The sequence below is a fragment of the Desmodus rotundus genome, chromosome 1 (genome assembly GCF_022682495.2).
Source record: "Desmodus rotundus isolate HL8 chromosome 1, HLdesRot8A.1, whole genome shotgun sequence".
Lineage (NCBI taxonomy): Eukaryota > Metazoa > Chordata > Mammalia > Chiroptera > Phyllostomidae > Desmodus > Desmodus rotundus.
The window spans coordinates 185141886-185160583 of NC_071387.1; the positions used below are offsets into that span (position 1 = coordinate 185141886).

The 18698-nt window shown below is 40.9% G+C and overlaps 1 protein-coding gene across 4 annotated transcripts in view; it reads right to left on the reverse strand.

The window, feature by feature from the left end:
* Positions 1-18698, reverse strand: part of CTNND2 (catenin delta 2) — an 822756-nt gene that overhangs the window by 238571 nt on the left and 565487 nt on the right. The window lies entirely within an intron of this gene.

An 18698-nucleotide genomic window follows, 5' to 3' on the forward strand; every position in this document is an offset into this window, starting at 1 on the left:
CTTAGATACTACAAGAAGCTGGTTGTTTATTTAAAGAAATATGCTCTAAGATATTTAAATCCATTCTAAAATATAAGGTTGATTGTACCACTACACAAATAATATTTTTTATGAAGTCAATCAGAACAACCGGTTACAATATCGAGCTGAAAGGGCCAACTGTTTGAATTCTATTCATGTAACAGGAAGTCAATTTTTAACAGAGAAATAAAAAAGCGACCTCTGAGACCACAGATAAAACTTGACCCCGGGAGCCGCAAAAGCACACTGTTTATCTGAAGGACGGGGAGGAGGAGAAATGAGAAGGCTGTACAACCACCACGCTGCTCCTGGAGAAACAAGTCAAAAGCACACATCCTATTGATGCCAGGTCAGGGCTGTCATCTGAGAGTAAGAGTCATGAGAAATGCGAGAGAGAAAGGAACAGACAAAGGTTAAAAGTTTCCTCGGAGATTCTAACCTGTTCTCTTTATCTTTCCTTTATCGCAACAGGTAGAGGTCATCAAGCAAACCTTGGAACATGGCATTTCCCGTACAGTTATTGGAGACATGACGAAATAGAATTCCTTTTGAACTGGCTTAGTTTTTATTGGAAAGATAAAGCACTCAATTCAATATGCATTAAGTATTTAATAAATTTATCTAAAATTGTAGGCACAGACATACATTTTCAAAAGGATATATAGTAAGTAATGCATTTTCTACAAAATATAATTAAGTGATTGCTGATAATGGACAAACTATTGACTTTTTCTTGGCTATGTGATGATCACAGTAGAAAACAATTATGGATTAAAACACAGGAAGCCCATTTTTCTTTTTAATTTAATTTCCTTCTGTTGCATGATTCTCAGCCACCTCTACAACAGAGATAGCACAATTCCTTTTCTTTTAAAAGCAGCATCTTAAAATTATATTCTTTGTACAAATTAAATTAAAAATCTATAGAATACCTGTAAATTAAAATTAGAAGTGCCACGTAAGCCACTGGATGGCTAGGATGAATTCAGATAAGCTTGTGCTATTGGAAGGTGATTAGTAAAGAATTCATTTCAGCCTATTTTATTAACCAGGTGGTAATTATTCTATTAGGTTCACCTGGCACAGATCAAGAACATCTTTGGGACAACCTCCAGGGGAGCAGTCTTAGGGACCCCCAGCTTACATGTAGGAAAATGTGCTCCTCTGATGCATATATACACAGCCCAGACTCAGGATAGATGGACACTCCAAAGAATCAAAGAAGGGGCCCAACCTCCTCAGTCATAGGTCAAAAGAAAGACTATTGCCAGCATCTCCCTAAAACCTCTGGAGTCCCAAATGAGAGTCTCCTTCAGCCCCATGACTGGCATCCCACACACAATTCCTCCCCTTTCATCCTGCTCACCATGCCAGTCACCTCACACCTCACCATTCTTCCTACCTAAGTCACCAAAATACGAAAACACGCAAACAGAATTGTGCCCCTTTGTTCTAAAAACCTTTCAGTGGTTCTCACTTTCCTTGAGATAAAGATATACATACACACAGTCATACTCCCCGCTGTCAACCTGAGCAGTCTTATCTATGCATCAAAGGGAAAACTCTATGACTTACACCCTTCATGGGCATCCCTCTGCACTTAGAAAAATATCCAACTCCTCACATCTGCTTAGGAGGCCCCACAGATAGGACTCTTGCATATTTCTAACAGCATCTGCTGCCAAACCTCATTGGGTCTCTTGCACCAGCTCCCCTGACCTGCCATTTTCCTGTTCCCACCTCCAGTCTTGGTACTTCTGCAGGGCATCATCCCACGGGCCTTGAATGGTACTGACTTGTCTTTACTAGGTCTCAGTTCAGATGTCTCCTTGGGGATCTCCTTATATCTTTTAGCCAAAGAAACACCACCCCTCAAGTCATTTCTACCCTAGAGTTCTGTTTTATCCATGATACTTATGACTATCTGAAATTCTCTTCTGTTTTTTATTATTATTTATTGCTATCTGTCCCCTTCGCTCACTATGGGTATTCCCCATGGTATGAAAGAATGATGCCTGGAATGTCCCAGGCCTCATTTGGTGCAGTGAAAACTGGTAAGGGTGGGGTGCTGGGAGTGAAAGGGGTGAGAGAGATCAGAAAGTCAGGTCATACCAAACTCAACAGCAGTCAGTGTTTAACACGACTCAATTGTCTCTTAGCCTAAGCCGGTTTTCCAGGATGGGGCTGGAACAAATGGTGTGTCCAGGCAGTTTACTTCTGGCTTATTCTAATTGCCATTTCCCACGGACCTGGCCATGGCAACTGTCACCCACCAAGAGCATGCCCGGGGTTTGAAATGCTTTCCTCGATTTCATAGGGTAATGCTAAAGGAGTACCCGCCCCCAGGAAAAAATGTGGGGGGATGATTATAATACCCAAGTCTCTTTTACTAGAATAGTTTTATTTCACTTAGATGAGATTCTGTTTGGAGTTTTTACTGCCCATGGAAATGGACTTCACAGGAAGAGCTAGAGGCCTAGAAGAAATAAACTATGCTTCTCCTTTGGGCCAGAGCTCAGTCTATGATATAGTTTCTTCAAATAAGGTCTTAATCCTTAAGGACAAGGAGTGGCTTGTAAGACAAAATGTCCAGGAAAAGACAAATACCAGCCAAGGAACGGCACGTGTGAAGGCACGAGGCTGTTTGGAGAAAGGGTTGATCTGAGAAAGGTGAGGTGTTCGGCGTGGCTGGGGTAAGTCTGTGGAACAGAAGGCCAGCCTGTATTGCACCTCTGCCCCTCCTTCCAGTCTTGAGGTGGCTTCTTCTTTGGATTTTTAGTTATGGGGCTTCAGTGCAGCCAGGCTTTACATGGTTATCTAGGTTGATCGGTCTGTAATTTAGCTGGGATTTAGATGTGGTCCCGGGGGGATGTGAGTGCAGTGTTCTACTGCTCCACTGTCTTGACTGGAACTCTCACAATGGCTCCTTTTAATTCAGTTTTTTCTCCAAGCTAAAGAAGTGTCTCTCCTTACACTTATATTCCTTCAAATATGTATAATGTCCAATTGAATACACCTCAGTAAAAGATTATTTTAAAAGGCTACTATATATCCTTTATAGCAGCCTTAGAATAACAATTACTAGTATAAATCTAGTTCTTAATAGTTTACTATGCATTTTTACATGTAGGACTTTATGGCATCATCCAAAATGAAATCACATGGACCAAACGGCATTATTCTCTTTTTTTGATCCATGGAAGGCAAGACCAGAAAACACTAAGGGACTATTCTATTTTTATAGGCTAGAAGGGAGAAAGCTAGTTGTTCAAGTTCTGAGCTTTTCCCCAATTACTCTGATGCCAAATCCTGTGCCCCATCCACTATGGTAGTCAAGGAGAGAAAGATTCATAACATGCTTGCTGAATAAGATGATCAAACACAGCGCATGTTTAGACCAGGGTTTCTGTGTCCTGGTTCTAATAACATTTTGGGGAGGCTGCAAGGAGGAGGGCAGGTCTTCAGGAGTCACAGAGGAGAGCTGGTGGAGTTCTGCAGGCCAAGCCAATGTAGATTTAAATATGGCTGTACGGGGAGAAGGCTCCACACAGGAAAGACAGTATCCTTTGGCCATTTGAGAGAATGCAACACAGGGACAATGGCAGCCAACTGTCCAGCCCTCGCCCCAAAGCCACACCACTCAGGTTCTCCCAGTTTGTCTCTGGAGCTCCCCAAGCCACTCTTTTCCCACTGGAGCTGAGGTGACTGCCAGCGAGCAGGAGTTTGTGGGCTAGTCCTTTAGGAAGGTGTCTGGGCTTCTAGCAGCTTCTGTGTCACCCAGACAAATCCCCACTGATTTTCACAGCCACATGTGTGGGCCCCTCTTCCCAGCTCTGGTGTTCAGAGCTGGGGAGCCTGGAGTGGGTCTGAGATCTCTTGTTCCACAGTGGGGGATCTGTGCAGCTGAGATGTCACTCTGGATTCTTAGCTGCCACACGTGGTGCAGCAGAAGCAATACTTATATCTGACAAAAGAGACTTTAAAACAAAGGCGATAGAAGACAAATAAGTATACTACATAATAATAAAGGAGCAATTCAACAAGAGGATATAATCCTTGTAAACGTTTATATCCCCAACACAAAAGCACCTAAGTACACAAAGCAAATCTTGGTGGATATAAAGGGAGAGATCGACAGTAATACAGTCATAGCTGGGGATTTTAATACCCTATTGACAGCAATGGGTAGATATTCCAGACAGAAAATCAACGAGGAAACAGCAGCCTTAAATGACACACTCAAAAGGATTTGATTTATATCATCAGAGCACTTTACCCCAAAGTAGCAGAATACACATTCTGTTCAAGTGCACATGGGACATTTTCTGGGGTAGACCACATACTAGGACACAAAACGAGTCTCTATAAGTTTAAGACTGAAATCATATCAAGCACTCTCTGACCATAATGCTATTAAACTATAAATCTATCACAAGAAAAGAAAAAATGCAAAACAAACAAATGGAGGCTAAATAACAGGTTACCAAACAATGAATGGGTTAACAATGAGATCAAGGAAAAAAATCAAAAAATATTTTGAGACAAATGAAAATGAAACACAACAAACCAAAATTATGGGACACAGTAAAAGCAGTCCTAAGAGGGAATTCATAGCAAAACAGGTCTACCTAAAGAAGCAAGAAAAATCTCAAATAATCTAAGGTAACATCCAAAAGAACTAAAAAAAGAACAACAAACAAAGCCCAAAGTGCAAAGTTAGTAGAAGGGAGAAAATAATAAAGATCAAAGTGAAAATAAGAGAGAGTCTAAGAAAATACAATTGATCAATGAAACTAAGAGCTGGTTCTTTGAAAAGATAAATGAGATTGATAAACCTTTAATCAGACTCATTAGGAAAAAAAAAGAAAACCCAAGTAAATAAAATCAGAAATGTAAGAGAAATAACTACTGACACCATAGAAATTCAAAGCATTATAAGAAAATACCACGGACAATTGGATAATCTGGAAGAAATGGATACATTTCTAGAAACATACAATCTTCCAAGACTGAATTAAAAAAAAAAAACCCAGAAAATTTGAGAAGACCAAGTACAACCAATGAAATCAATTCAGTAATCAAAAAACTCTTGATAAACAAAATTCCTAGACTGGATGGCTTTACAAGTGAATTTTACCATTCAAAGGAGAATGAACACCTATCCTCAAACTATTTCTAAAAGTTCAAAAGGAAGGAAGGTCCCCAAGCTCACTTTACAAGGCCAGCATTATCTTAATTCCAAAACCTGTAAAAGATATTACAAAAAATATATAGGAAAGTTATAGGCCAACATCCCTGAGGAAAATAGATGCAAAAATCCTCAACAGTATATTAGCAAACTGAATTCAGCAATACATTAAAAAGACCATACACCATGGTCAAGTGGTATTTATTCCTGGAATGCAAGTTTGATTCAATATCCACAGAGAGAATAACATGATATACTACATTAACAAAATAACAGATAAAATATCACAGAATCGAATCAATAAATACAGAAAAAGCACTTGACAAAATTCAGGATCAATTTATGAGAAAAACTCTCAGCAGAATGGAAATAGAGGGAACGTACCTCAACATAACAAATGCTATAAATGGCAAACCTACAGCCAACATCATACTCAACACAGAAAAGCTAAAAGCACTTCCCTTTTAGGGAATGAGATAGGGAACGAGATGAGGTTGTCTACTTTCAACACTTTTATTCAACATAGCACTGGATGTCCTAGCCACAGCAATCAGACAAAAAAAAGAGAGAGAGAGAGAGAAAGAAAGAAAAGACATCCAAATGGTCATTATTTGATTATTTGCAGTTGATATGATACTGTATATAAAAACCCAAAAGAGTTCACCAAAAAAACACTAGAAATGATAAATGAATTCAGTAGAGTAGCAGTATATATAGTTAATATGTAGAAATAATTTTCACTTTATACACCAATAATGAACTATTAGGAAGAAAAATTAAGAAAACAATCCCATTTATAATTGCATCAAAAAATAAAATACCTAAAAATAAATTTAACTAAGGAGGTAAAACACTTGTATTCAGAAAATTATAAGATGTTGAAGAAAGAAATTAAAGAAGATACAAATAAATGGAAGCATATACCATACTCACATACAGGAAGAATTAAAATTGTTAAAATGTCTATACTACTCAAAACAATCTACAGAGTCATTGTAACTCCTATCAAAATATGCATGGTATTTTTCACATAACTAGAACAAATAATCTAAAAATTTATATGGACCACAAAAGATCCCAAATAGCCACAGCAATCTTGAGAAATAAGAACAAAGCTGTAGGTATCACATTAACTGATATCAAATTATATTACAAGGGTATAGTAATCAAAACAGCATGGTACTGGCATAAAAACAGACACATAGCTCAATGGAACAGAACAGAGATCCCAGAAATAAATTCATGCCTATAAAGGTCAGTTAACATATGACAAAGGTGAGAATATAAAATCAGGTAAAGCTAGTCTATTCAATAAATGGTATGGAAATATTGGACAGATACATGCAAAAGAAATAAAACTAGACCTCCTTCTTATACTATATGTAATAATAAATTCAAAATGGATTAAAGACGTAAATATAAGACTTAAAACTGTAAAACTCCTAGAAGAAAACATAGGCAGTAAACTAAAAAAATTGGAAAAATTCATAAACTAAAAACCAAAAGTAAACCCCTCCAGATTGCAAAAAAAAAAAAAAAAAAAAAAAAAAAATCCAATTAAAAAATGGGCAGGGGACCTGAACAGACACTTCTCCAAAGAGGACATGCAGATGGCCAATAGACATATGAAAAGATGCTCAATGTCACTAACCATCAGAGAAATGCAAATTAAAACCACAATCAGATATCACCTCACACTTGTCAGAATGGTTATCATCAGTAAATCAACAAACAGCAAGTGTTGGTGAGAATGTATAGGAAAGGGAGCTGTTGTGCACTGTTGGTGAGATTGCAAATTGGTGTAGTCACTATGGAAACATATAAAGGTTCCTCAAAATTTTAAAAATCACTTACCACTTAACCATCTCTGTAGAAATCCAAAACACTAATTTGAAAAGGCATATGCACCCTTACGTTCATTGCAGCATTATTTACAATAGCTAAGATATGGAAGCAACCCAAGTGCCCATCAGTAGATGAGTGGAAAAGAAGATTTGGTATGTATAGACAATGAAATATTACTCAGCCATAAAAAGGAATGAAATCTTACCATTTGCAACAGTGTGGAAGGACCTAGAAGGTATCATGCTAAGTGAAATATGTCAGTCAGACAAAGACAAATACCATGTGATTTCACTCGTATGTCGAATTCAGAGGACAAAATAAAGAAACAAACAAAATGGAAACAGAGTCACAGATACAGAGAACAGACTGACAGCTGGCAGGGGGTGGGGGTGGGGAGGTTGGGTGAAAAAGGTGAAGGGAATGGGAAATACGAAGTGGCAGTGACAAAACAGTCACGGGACGTAAAGTATAGCACAGGGACACAGTCGATGGTACTGTAATGACTACGTATGGTGCCAGGGGGGCACTAGGCCTGCCAGGGGAATCACTTCATAAATTATATAAGGTGTCTAACCACTATGCTGTATGCCTGAAATTAATATAAAATAATAGTGAATGGCAACTGAATTAAAAAACAAACAAAAAAACAAAATGTGCCATTATGTAGTGATTTTATTTCCCCATCCCTCTTCAGAGGCCTAATACTGTGGTAGACAACTTTCTCTGGTTGCAGTCAGAGCTAGTTCAAATCCTGCTCCACCAAGAACCCTCCTGCAGCCTCGGGCTCCCCCGTCTGTGTCACCTTTGCTGCAGAACCCCCGCTGCCGTCATGCAAGGTTTTCTCAGAACGTATGTTCATTAAGTCCCTCTGTCATATTGAGATAATAATTCCTACCTTGGAGTATTGTTGGGGTGATTAGAAATAATATATTTGAACTATCTGAAACATACTGTGGGCCCTCAAGAAATGTCAAGTATTAAATGTAACTAGATGAAGAAGAGAAGAATAAGAAATAAGAACCGTCTAAGATTTCCTAAAGATGCCAAACTCGTAACTCTCATCCTTACTGGGCTTCACTTGAGAAATGTTAATGGAACTGGAGAATATGCAAATGTAACCTTTTCTCCATTAAAACTTGTCATACAGACCAACAATATTGTGACTAAATCCTCACTCTTATAGGGACTATCTGGGTTGGTAAAGCTACAATGTGCTCAGCACAGAGCTAAACAGCAAACAGTGTGAAATCCGTTACTATGTTATGCTGGCACTGACACAAAAGAGCTGATGCCCTGTCACAACATTGCATCCCATTTTCTCCTGCACTGAAAGGAGCCCAGGACACCCGGAGCCTTCGGGAATTCAAAATATGATTTTCCGCAAAGCTTCATGTCGGAGGGACAGTGCTCACCTCACTATGTCAGTCACATCCATGGGGGGAGGGGTGGTAAGGACATTACTTAAACATATGAAAATCAATCGTTTCTAAACTTTCGAACTCTAACAAACCGTATTAAAGACTACACTGGCTTTGATTTTTACACTCAGAGCCGTGAGGTGGTGTGTTTTGCCTTTGATTTGGTTTTGTTGGTAGGGCTGGCTGGTGGGTACAGAGGTGGTGGTCATAAAAATAAATTAGAGGATTTTTTTGTAATGACAAAATAGAGATATTTTAATTCTTGTTAACCAACATCCAGTGAGAAACATGTGCAGGCATTAATGTCTTAATCCTCACTTGTAGAGCGTTTGCAACCAAAACAAAAAAGCGGCCCTATTTGGTTAATCCCATTGAAAAACATGCTTTGCTTTTATATAAACAGTCAAAATAAAATTATGACTGTCTAGAAAGCAAGCTCAATTGTTACAGTTTCTTAGACAGAAGCAGCTTTCTGCAAGCTTAACATCTTGAGAAGATGTAATTCCCAAAACTGCACGGTAAGCATCACTTCCCTCCACCATGACTTCTAGACCTGTTCCTGATGCAGCTGCCGCCGTGTTCCCTGCCCGGAGACAGCTCAGCCCAAGGGATGGGAAGTGCTCCAGGGCTCTCAGCCTGGCAGCTCCTTCCTTTTCTCACCTGAAGTCTGGATTATAAATTCTATCCTCCCTTTTCACAAAAGATTGAGGCAACTCCCACAGACCATCTATGATGATGGGATAAAATGGAAATGAGAAATCAAGTACACGAAAGGCAAATTCAAATACGATGAGCATAAGGTCAGAATATTTGCTTAATTTGTTTCGAAGTTGTCTCTTTCCTTACTAGTAGCCCTGTTCCAAGAGATAAATTAATATAGGAGAGAAGGGGCAGCTCCCGTTAAAGGAAGAGACAGAATGGCCACCACTTCGAGCACTAGAAAATCAGGAGGGAAGAATCTGGGACTCAACACCGACAGGACTCTGATTGGGATGCTATGGTAAACTGAATAATGGCCCCCAAAGGTATCTAGGGCCTAATTTCTGGACCCTTGTGAAGGTGACCTATATGGCAAAACAAAGTTTGCACAGAATAAGGAGGCAACATAACACTGAAGGTGGAGGAAGGGCCCCAGAGCCCAGACATGCAAGGAATGCAGCTCCAGAAGCTGGAAAAGACAGAGAAAGGACTTTTCCCCCAGAACCTCTGGAGGCAGCATGGCCCTACTCCAACCACGATTAGGGTCTAGTGAGCCCAGCTTCGGACTGTAAGGGAATGAATATGTGTTGCTTTACACCATCAATTGTGTGTTACTTTATTATAAGGAAACAAATGTGGAGGCCCATCTGACCCCAGGATATGGCCCTTCTAAACCTGGAAAAGACCACTCACCCCACAGGGGCGAGGAGGTGGAGGGAGCTGCATAAGAAAGACATCCCAAGAGGCACCACCTCCAATTCATGCCTCTAGGAGTCCTCTCTGTGATTATCAGGTAGATTCCTCTATTAATTTGCTCTGACTTCCTCCTGTTTACCTAGAACTTCAACTGCCCTGACCTTCAGATCATTTCGGGAAGGCCCACAAGCCTTTACTTCCAGCCTTAGTCCCACAGGCTGCCTGGCTGCTTGCCCCATTTTAGGATTCGGCCACAAAACACTCACTCCTTCAGCCAAGGCTCACTGAGGGACTCCTAGGAGTATCGTACTAAACAGAGCAAAGGTTCCTGTCCTCAGGGAATATAGTTTCTAATGGCAACTGTCAGTTTATTATTAAAAGAGCAAAATCCATTATTCGTTAGACAGTGATAGTGTGTATTGGAGTTGAATTGTGCCCCCCACTGCCCCAGCCACCACCCACAAATTCATGTTCACTTGAAACCTCAGAATGTCACCTGACTTGAAATAAGGTCTCTGCAGATGTAATTAAGGCTCAGGATGAGATCTTACTATATTAGGGTGGTCCTAAAATCCAATGAGAGTGTCCCCATAAGAGACAGAAAAGGACACAGAGACACAGAAAGAAGAGGCAGACAGTGGAATGATATGGCCAGAAGCCAAGGGACACCAAGCATCGCCGGCCACCAGCAGAAACAAGGAGGCAGGCATGGGATGGTGTCTCCTTCAGGGCCCCTGGAAGGAATCAGCTCAGCTGATACCTGGATTTTGGTCTTCTGGTCCCCTGAATTAAATTTCTGTGACTTAATATGACAGAAATTTATTGTTCTTTGTGGAACTTTGTTACAGCAGCCACAGGAAACTATTACGAGTATGTTGAGAACAATAACGCAGGGTAGACACAGACAAGACTGAAGAGAGAGAGATGGAGGGAGGGAGGACAGGGAAGAGACAGAGAGACAGAGTGAGGGTGTGTGTAGTGTGGGGGTTGTTACTGTAAACCAGCAGTGACTGTGAAAGGCCTCACTGAGAAGGTGGTCTTGGGACAGAGACCTAGAGGTAGTGCCAGGTAGAAAGCATGTTTCAGAAAGGGAGAGCGGCGACTAGACCTCAAGCAAGGCAGGGGTGTGCTTGGCATGTCAGATGAGGCAAGGAGACCAGTGGGTGAAGAACGGTGGTGGCCCAGCAGAGGGCGCTGAGTAGCAAGGGAGTCTGAATGCATTCTACAGGCAGAGCGGTAGGATTCCCAGGTGGGTTGCATATGAATGTGCTAGAAAGAGATGCTCAATGAATCCCTCTGATAGGCACCCTCCACTTGTCTCCCTACCCAATGTTCTACCTCAGTCCCAACCAGGGGCCCTGAATGGTTGTCAGACTAGGACCCTGTTTTGAGGACTAGCATTTATTACTTCAGAATAAGAAGGAACAATTTCAAATAGCAACTTTCCTGCTGAAGTGGAGAAAAACAGTAAAATAATGAGAAATTGGTTATTTCTGAATGATTATGGGCACTGGGTACTTTAAATTAATCTCAGCCTAGCAATGGACTTCTTTACTTCAATTTATTAGGAGTTGAGAGGGAAAATAATATAAAATGATTAACCAAAATTGTGCTATTATTTATAATTTTTAATCACATGTAGTTTAAATACCAGTGAATTTCTGCTTCTATTGAAGACCTAAAAATTCTAAAAGGTTATTAGATTACAAAGAATATTATCAACTGTATTGTAATACCTATTAGTTATCAAGTAACTTTAAAACACTATTTATTAATTAATGCAACTAGACTTTTTCAATAAAAAATATACTCCACAATAAAAAGTTAATTTCATACATGTAAGAATTTAGTTGCCCCTGAAATTCTAACAGGCTATGTTTGCTGAATGACAAGTTACTACCTATAAATTTTACCCCATAAGCCACAATGACTTTATGGAAAATATTTATATTCTATGACTATGTACTTGTTTTAAAATTAGCTTCCCATAATGCTCCTTAGAAAATCACCTGGACCTGTGAACCCTGAGTGAGAACAAGAGGGAAAGCATTTGGTGGCCAAGATCCAGGTTAGGGGCGCACAATCCCAGTCTGTCTAAGCAACAGTGTTAACTTGTTGACGTCAGAAGATCAGGATTTTGGCTCAAATTCAGTTAAGAACTTAAGAAAAAGGCACAAAGGCTCTGATTACCCTCGAAATGTTAGTGTGTGTGGGCATGTACGCAGACATTATATACACAAAGGGCACTTAATGCTACCTAACAAACTGGAAATACACTGTGCGTGAACCACAGACTGCAGCGCGCTTTCTTATAAATGAGGTAACTGTATCGTTGGACAGTTCTCTGTGGGAAAAAATAGTGTTTTTAATGATTCTGTTTCTGAAAACATTCTGAACTTCCAAGAGAAGCCACAACTACAGAGTAGATGCATTCTAAATACAAGAACACCATCTCTTCAGATTCTGCACTAGGGCCCCTGTTTCTGGAAGTGAGAACCGGTCCCATGCACCTGTCATGGAGTCTTTCCAGTGTAAGCTGGAGGGCTGATTGGTAACCAGAGTCCAGTCCTGGTGATAGCAATCACTTAGTGACATCCATGGTTAATTTCAGCCCTCCAAACGCATGTGCCAGATGCATGATTTCATCTGTCATCCTAGTTCTCCAAAGAGTCCCAACACAATTAGTTTCAGATAACATTGAACAGAGATACTTCCTTTAAAAATAGTGTTAGTAAAATCTGACATAATATGGTCTAGAAAGGTACTGTGGGAGAAACATATTTAAAGATATTTTTAACATCTGCCTATTGTTGATTTTCTTTACTCTGTAGAATGGGAAAGCACCCTGCCCAGCCTTCCCCGTGCTTACCGTGCAGAATGGCATGTCAGGTCAGACCGTTTGGTGCCTTGACCGAGGTCACAAGCACGCCAGTGCATGGAACCTGTGGTCAGCTGTCTAGGTTCGCAGCTTACTCAAAGTTGCACTGAGCCAGGATGTCTCATCATGCATCTGCTCTGCATGCTAGTTTCAAGCACTGGCTCTTGCCTTTGGTTTGTCCTAGGCAATGACTGGGAGCAGAATTATCTAATATAAAATGCATATTATCTAAGAAGGAAGAAAACACTTATTCTTATGGCTTTATGGATTAATTTCTTAATGGACATAGGGTCATGTGGTAGGAGGGAGTGTATTCAGGAAGAGTATTCTTCAAAAAGCAAGATGCTGGCCACGCTGCCCTCATCCAGGCAAGCCTGCCAGGGTTCCTTCGGTGGCCGAACAAAGCTGGACTTATGGCTCCTAATGAGAAAAAGGGACCCACACCGTGGGACTGTGAGGTATTTCACTAAGATGATGTTAGAATAGACTAGGATTAGAGCTTGTGTTAGGTGCTCTGGGGCAGATTCAAGGGAGCAGGGCTTCGTTCTGGATTGGCTGCTGCCAGGGAGTGGGGGACATTCCGTGACTGAGCATCTAGAGATCCCTAGCTAGAAGGAGGGAGGGACAGGGCAAGGTGGCAGGGGGCCATTTTCACCAGTTCTGTGAGCCAGACAACATTTATGTTGTGCCTGTGTACAGGCGTAATTATGGAGGGGTCTTGATTTTGCCTTGACCCTCCAGCATCAGAGTGCTATGCCTTGTGTGATGGTAATAGTTTATGCCGTTGTTTATGTTCAGAAGAAGAACCCCAAGACCTAGCTGTGGTGCCCGGCCAGCTTCCAGCTTTCAGGGCTTCTCTCCTCTCCCCTGGACACAAGGCACGGAGCAGCCAGTGAAGAGACCCATGGGTTACAGAGAGAGGGCAGGTGACCAAGGTAAGCATTCCTTCATGACTGGCTGCCTCTGCCGAAGTGTCACTCTGAGGATTAAACTGGTGTTCTTAAGCTTTGTCAACATGATAGGAAAACTACAAGTAAAAATAAAGGGAAAGGAAAGGGAAGAAAAAGGAAGAAATCATTGCTGTCTCCGTGAAGTTACAGTCTCACTTTGCCTGTATCGTGGACTGGTTATCGGGAAATCTTATGGACAGCAAGTCTGACACTGGAATGTAATACTGATTACTGGCTTTGTTGATTATGTTGTTAGCAGTTTTTGTGTGTGTGCTTGTTGTTACCTGACATGTTAAGGATGGAGGCAAGCTTTGGTTTTATTGCTTAGCGGCTAGAAAAGGAAAAGGAGATCAAAAACAAAGACAAAGGCAAACAAACCCAGAGACATGGAGTCAGGTCTGCAGTTCCTAGTGCCCATGTCAAAACCACAGCTGTCTGGGGCTACTGCTTCCCTTTTCCCTTAAAAGAAGCATAGGGAAGCTGTGAGTGTTTGGGGCACACCACTTAATATCCGATTAAAGGAACTACAATATCCAAGTGGGCATTCATAATCATTTCTCATTACTAGACATTTTTTACCATATTTCATAGTAATTTTGCTATAAAACTATTAATTTACTCCATTTCTGGTGTCTGAATGTTTCTAAATATAAAACGTACAGGATATATTCACCATTGGTTTTTAATAAAATAACCAACAGTGGATATTATTAATAGTCCTTGCAGATCATGGGTGAAAGGGTATGGGCAGGCCAGCTGTCCATTGTCCTGGAAGATTCCCTATCTGTGCAACTGGATATCCCATTAGCAAGCTTCTTTTTAAAGTGCAGTTAACAAGAAAGAAGGTATTCATTTCAAGATAATAGTGTCCAATTACCTTTAATTTCTACCCATTGATAAAGTCTTAGACTAGGCTTTTATTACCTTTGTGCCACCTAACTCTCAGTAGAATATCTGTGATTAATTTGAAAATTAATTAAAAAGTTTGCAATGAGTTTAAAGTTATTTTGTGTTATTGCTGCCACAGATCTTTATAATTTAAAATGAGATAGATGGGCAAACAGGGCAAATAAAATAGGTCTGATTACAGGAAAAAGAGCAAGTGGTGGATAAACGTAGTTTTATTTATGCAAATAATAAAAGCATACATTATTTCTTTTATCTCTTGCATTAATTAAGAATTATGGTTTCCTCATTAAGCATTTTTTATTCCCTAGAAAACCGTTTTAAGTTCTATCTTCACAGCAACAACCTGAAGCCTCAAGGAGAGGAATGATTAGGATTTTAAGAGGGCTAATTCAATAACTAATTATTGTGCACATTTTCTTTTCTTTGTTAGAGGTGACTGAAGACAATAAATGGGTGGAGCTTGACTTCCTGTGACTACAGAGGTTCCCAAACAGTATTGGCTCGGGACCATTTGTAAGACTTCCGCGGTGCCCCCAGGGCCAAACCCTATGCTCCACGGTTCCATTCGTCCAGTAGTCAGGTCCAAACAACCTGGGAATTATCTGTGTCCTAAGGAGTTCGTGCCTTGGGGGGCGCTGCACAACTTTTCAAACCTGGGAATCGGACTTTGCTCTCTTAAGCTCCTCTCATATTGATTTTCACAGGGTCTTTGCTTTTTATGACAGAAAGCTCTTGCAAAGGTATGACATCATCGAGAGGAATAAGACACAATTGAATTTTGAAGCTGAACAAATTGGAGCTTACGCTTCTGTGGGTGTCTGACGGAAGCTGTGTTTCCCTTAATAGATTAAACTACCCTGAGGGTCCCCTCTGAGTTTGCCGTGCCACCCGGGGACATTTCGGAACACAGTCTGGGAACAGCGGTAAATGAAGGTCCAATAGCTGTGACCTAAACCTAAATCAAGAACTTAGCATAATGAACAAGTATTGGGAAAAGCGGAGCTCATGTACAGAGAAAAAGGAAATTTATCTTGTAACACTTAAATTTAGAATTTCAATGAAGTGACCAGTGCAATGAAACATAAATACTTGTCATTTGGGGAAATATTCTTCCTCACGAGTAACACTTTTTCCTTTGGTGACTATTTGAAATGTATTATTTATGATTTGTAAAAAGCTAAATCACAACATTCTTCAGCGGTTCTTTAGATATTTAGAAGATGCTTATGACAGACTTTGGGGGAAGATCCCAACATTTAAAATTGCCTTCCCTTTTTTTTCACCTTAGCAAGGACATGTATGTAGTACAATGGAATCACACGGTGCTCACAACAAAAATACGTTAGTGGAGTGGAGTTACTGCAAACGCTTCTTTTATTCTGCATACTCTTCACTGTCTCAGATTGCCGTCAGTGTTTTCATTCTTGCACTTGACTTTGAGGGACCTCCTAATACACATTTCCTGCCTTTCTCCAGAGTCTCTGTTGGCCTCTGTGGACCTAGAGTGCAGAACAAGAAATGATGTGACGGCTGTAAGAGCCACAAGCAAACCAGATCAGTGATGTGGAAACTCCGTTCTCAGGGGAAGGCGACGAGCACTCTTTCTAGATTTGTCGTCACTGGGCTGAGCAGAAATTGTCGTTGTCTTCCCAATGACTCTTTGAGGTAGGATCCATACTTGTCTTTACCTTCTAGACGAGGAGACTGAGGTCCAGAGAGTTTAAGCGACTTGTCCAGGGTTGGTGGAAGGAAGGCCCAGGAGTCCATACCCTGCGAGGCGACGCAGAGCAGAGCCCACCCCTCCCACGCCTGTGGTTCTCACAGGTGGTTCAGAAAGCTGGAATCCGTGTGGGCACGAAGGAGGACTTCAATCACAGGTAGTGCAAAGAGCTGTTCCTATTCTGCATGATAAAACTGAGCACACTCAAGTTTTCCAGTGATTTTCAGGGAGTATTTGACTTTTATTGGGTTGGCCAAAAAGTTTATTTAGTTTTTTCTGCACGATGGCTCTAGTAGTGCTTAGTTGTTTTTAACTTCATTCAAAACAGTTTTGTTAGATGGTATTGTGACAGCTGTCATATCAGTGTGCATTTTTAAAAAGCTTATCAAAATTGGTGAATGTTTGTGCAGCCATTTTAATGTTGAAGATGGAAGAAAATATGCAACATTTTCAGTGTGTTCTGCTTTATTATTTCAAGAAAGGTAAAAACACAATTGAAACACAAAAAAAGATTTGTGTAGTATATGGAGAAGGTGCTGTGACTGATAGAAAGTGTCAAAAGTGGTTTGCAATGTTTCTTGGTACTTACTGACATTTTGGCCAAATAATTCTTTGCACTGGACTATCTATGCATTGGAAGATGTTTAGCAGCACCTCTGGCCTCTACTTTCTAGAAGCCAATAGCAGGAGATAGCCAACATACTCAAAATATCCAAATCACTAAAGTTGTTGGTGAAAATGAACAATGTGTCTCTTATTGTACAGAAAAAAAATGGACCTTTTGGCCAACCCAGTATTTCAGTTAGTATCAGAGGTGCAGACTGTACTCAGAGGCGAGATGTCAAGGATCTCAAGCTTTCTCCCACTAGGTTATACAGAAAACGCACGTTTCCCCAGTGATGAGAGTGTTGGGATTTGTTCTCAGTCAGGGGATGTAAAAATAAGAAAGCAGAAGATTTGGTCAAGAATGTTTGTTTTTACAACTTCAAACAGAAGTATGTAAAGTCTATGAAATACTTCTCTGAGTTCGGAGAAGCAGGTATCATTTTCCTTTGCAGAAGTGAAAATACTGATGATTGATTAAAGGATTAAGCCCATTGTGACAGTCCAGACATGAAGAGCAGAAGGCACAACTTATGGTGAAAACACTGAAAATTCAGCTGAGTCTTTTCATTGTCAGAGTAGCACCAAGAGGTTTGGGTGTTGTTATTTCGATCTGTGTTCTGGATGATGCCAGAGCTAACAGTTTAGGGACAAGTTTTAAACAACTTCCTTTCGTCCCCTATTGCGTCTGTGTGCGTCATCATACATACATAAACAGGCCTTGACCTATTTACGTTCTAAGTCTCAGCAACACTTGAATCTTGAAATGCACTGCCTACTGTGTGATCTAATACTTTTTGGTGGTTAAACAGAAAAGGGGAAGGAGTCTTGAAGGCACTGGGGGTGGAGACAAAACTAGGCTTCCTTTATGGAAGACCTGGGCCGACCCACTGCAGCATGGAGCCCCAGGTCTTGGCTCCCCTCCGTTGCAGCAGGGCCTCCGGCTCATTCCCAACACCACTCTCTGAGACTAGATAGACTGTTTGGAAGTACTTGCTGGTTTTCCACACAACCCAACCAGAACTTTAAGCAGGCAAGTGTGTGACCAAGGGGAAAAAAAGCACCTTTGGATCCTAGCCTGTTTTATCTTCCTTTAGCAACCAGGGAGTTATCAATTATTTTTGGAAAAAAAACTCTTAGAACTGAAACCACCATAGTATTATAACTTAAGTAAAAATTCAATCTTGCCTCATTTTCTCTGAAATGCAAAATCCATAAAGTTGCCGGGAATGTGATGGTTATCCCACCCAGCAGGATGCTGATGAAGGGAGGGACAGTCATCGTTATCTTGGAAAAACACAAATATTTCCAAGGGACTGTTTCTTGATTAACTGTTAGGGAAAAAAGTATTACTGCCACTAAGAGAGTGGTTTTTAAGCTCCTCTCTCCCTCCAAACACACAGCGTGCAGTCAGACGCAAGGACTGTGAATTGTTTCCACCCCAGTCCTGTCGCTGGAACCAGGGCCAAGGCCTCTTTCTCTCTGGCTTTGCAAACTGTGACATTGTCTAACAGGCTCCCTCACCCCAGGCTGGAGCCCCCATTTGCCCTGCACCACCACCTCTGCAATGCTGCTAAGGGCAAACCAGAACATCTCACTGACCTTCTAGAAACACTCCCCTGTGCCCTGTCACTTGGCCCCAGAAAGGCCCCTGTGGCTGGCCCTGCCTCCTCCCCAGCTGTATGTTTGTCGTTTCCCACAGGGCCTAACAGTGGCATGTCCTCCACCGCCAGCTGTGCCCGTTTCCCATCTGTGGGGCAAATGCGGTCTC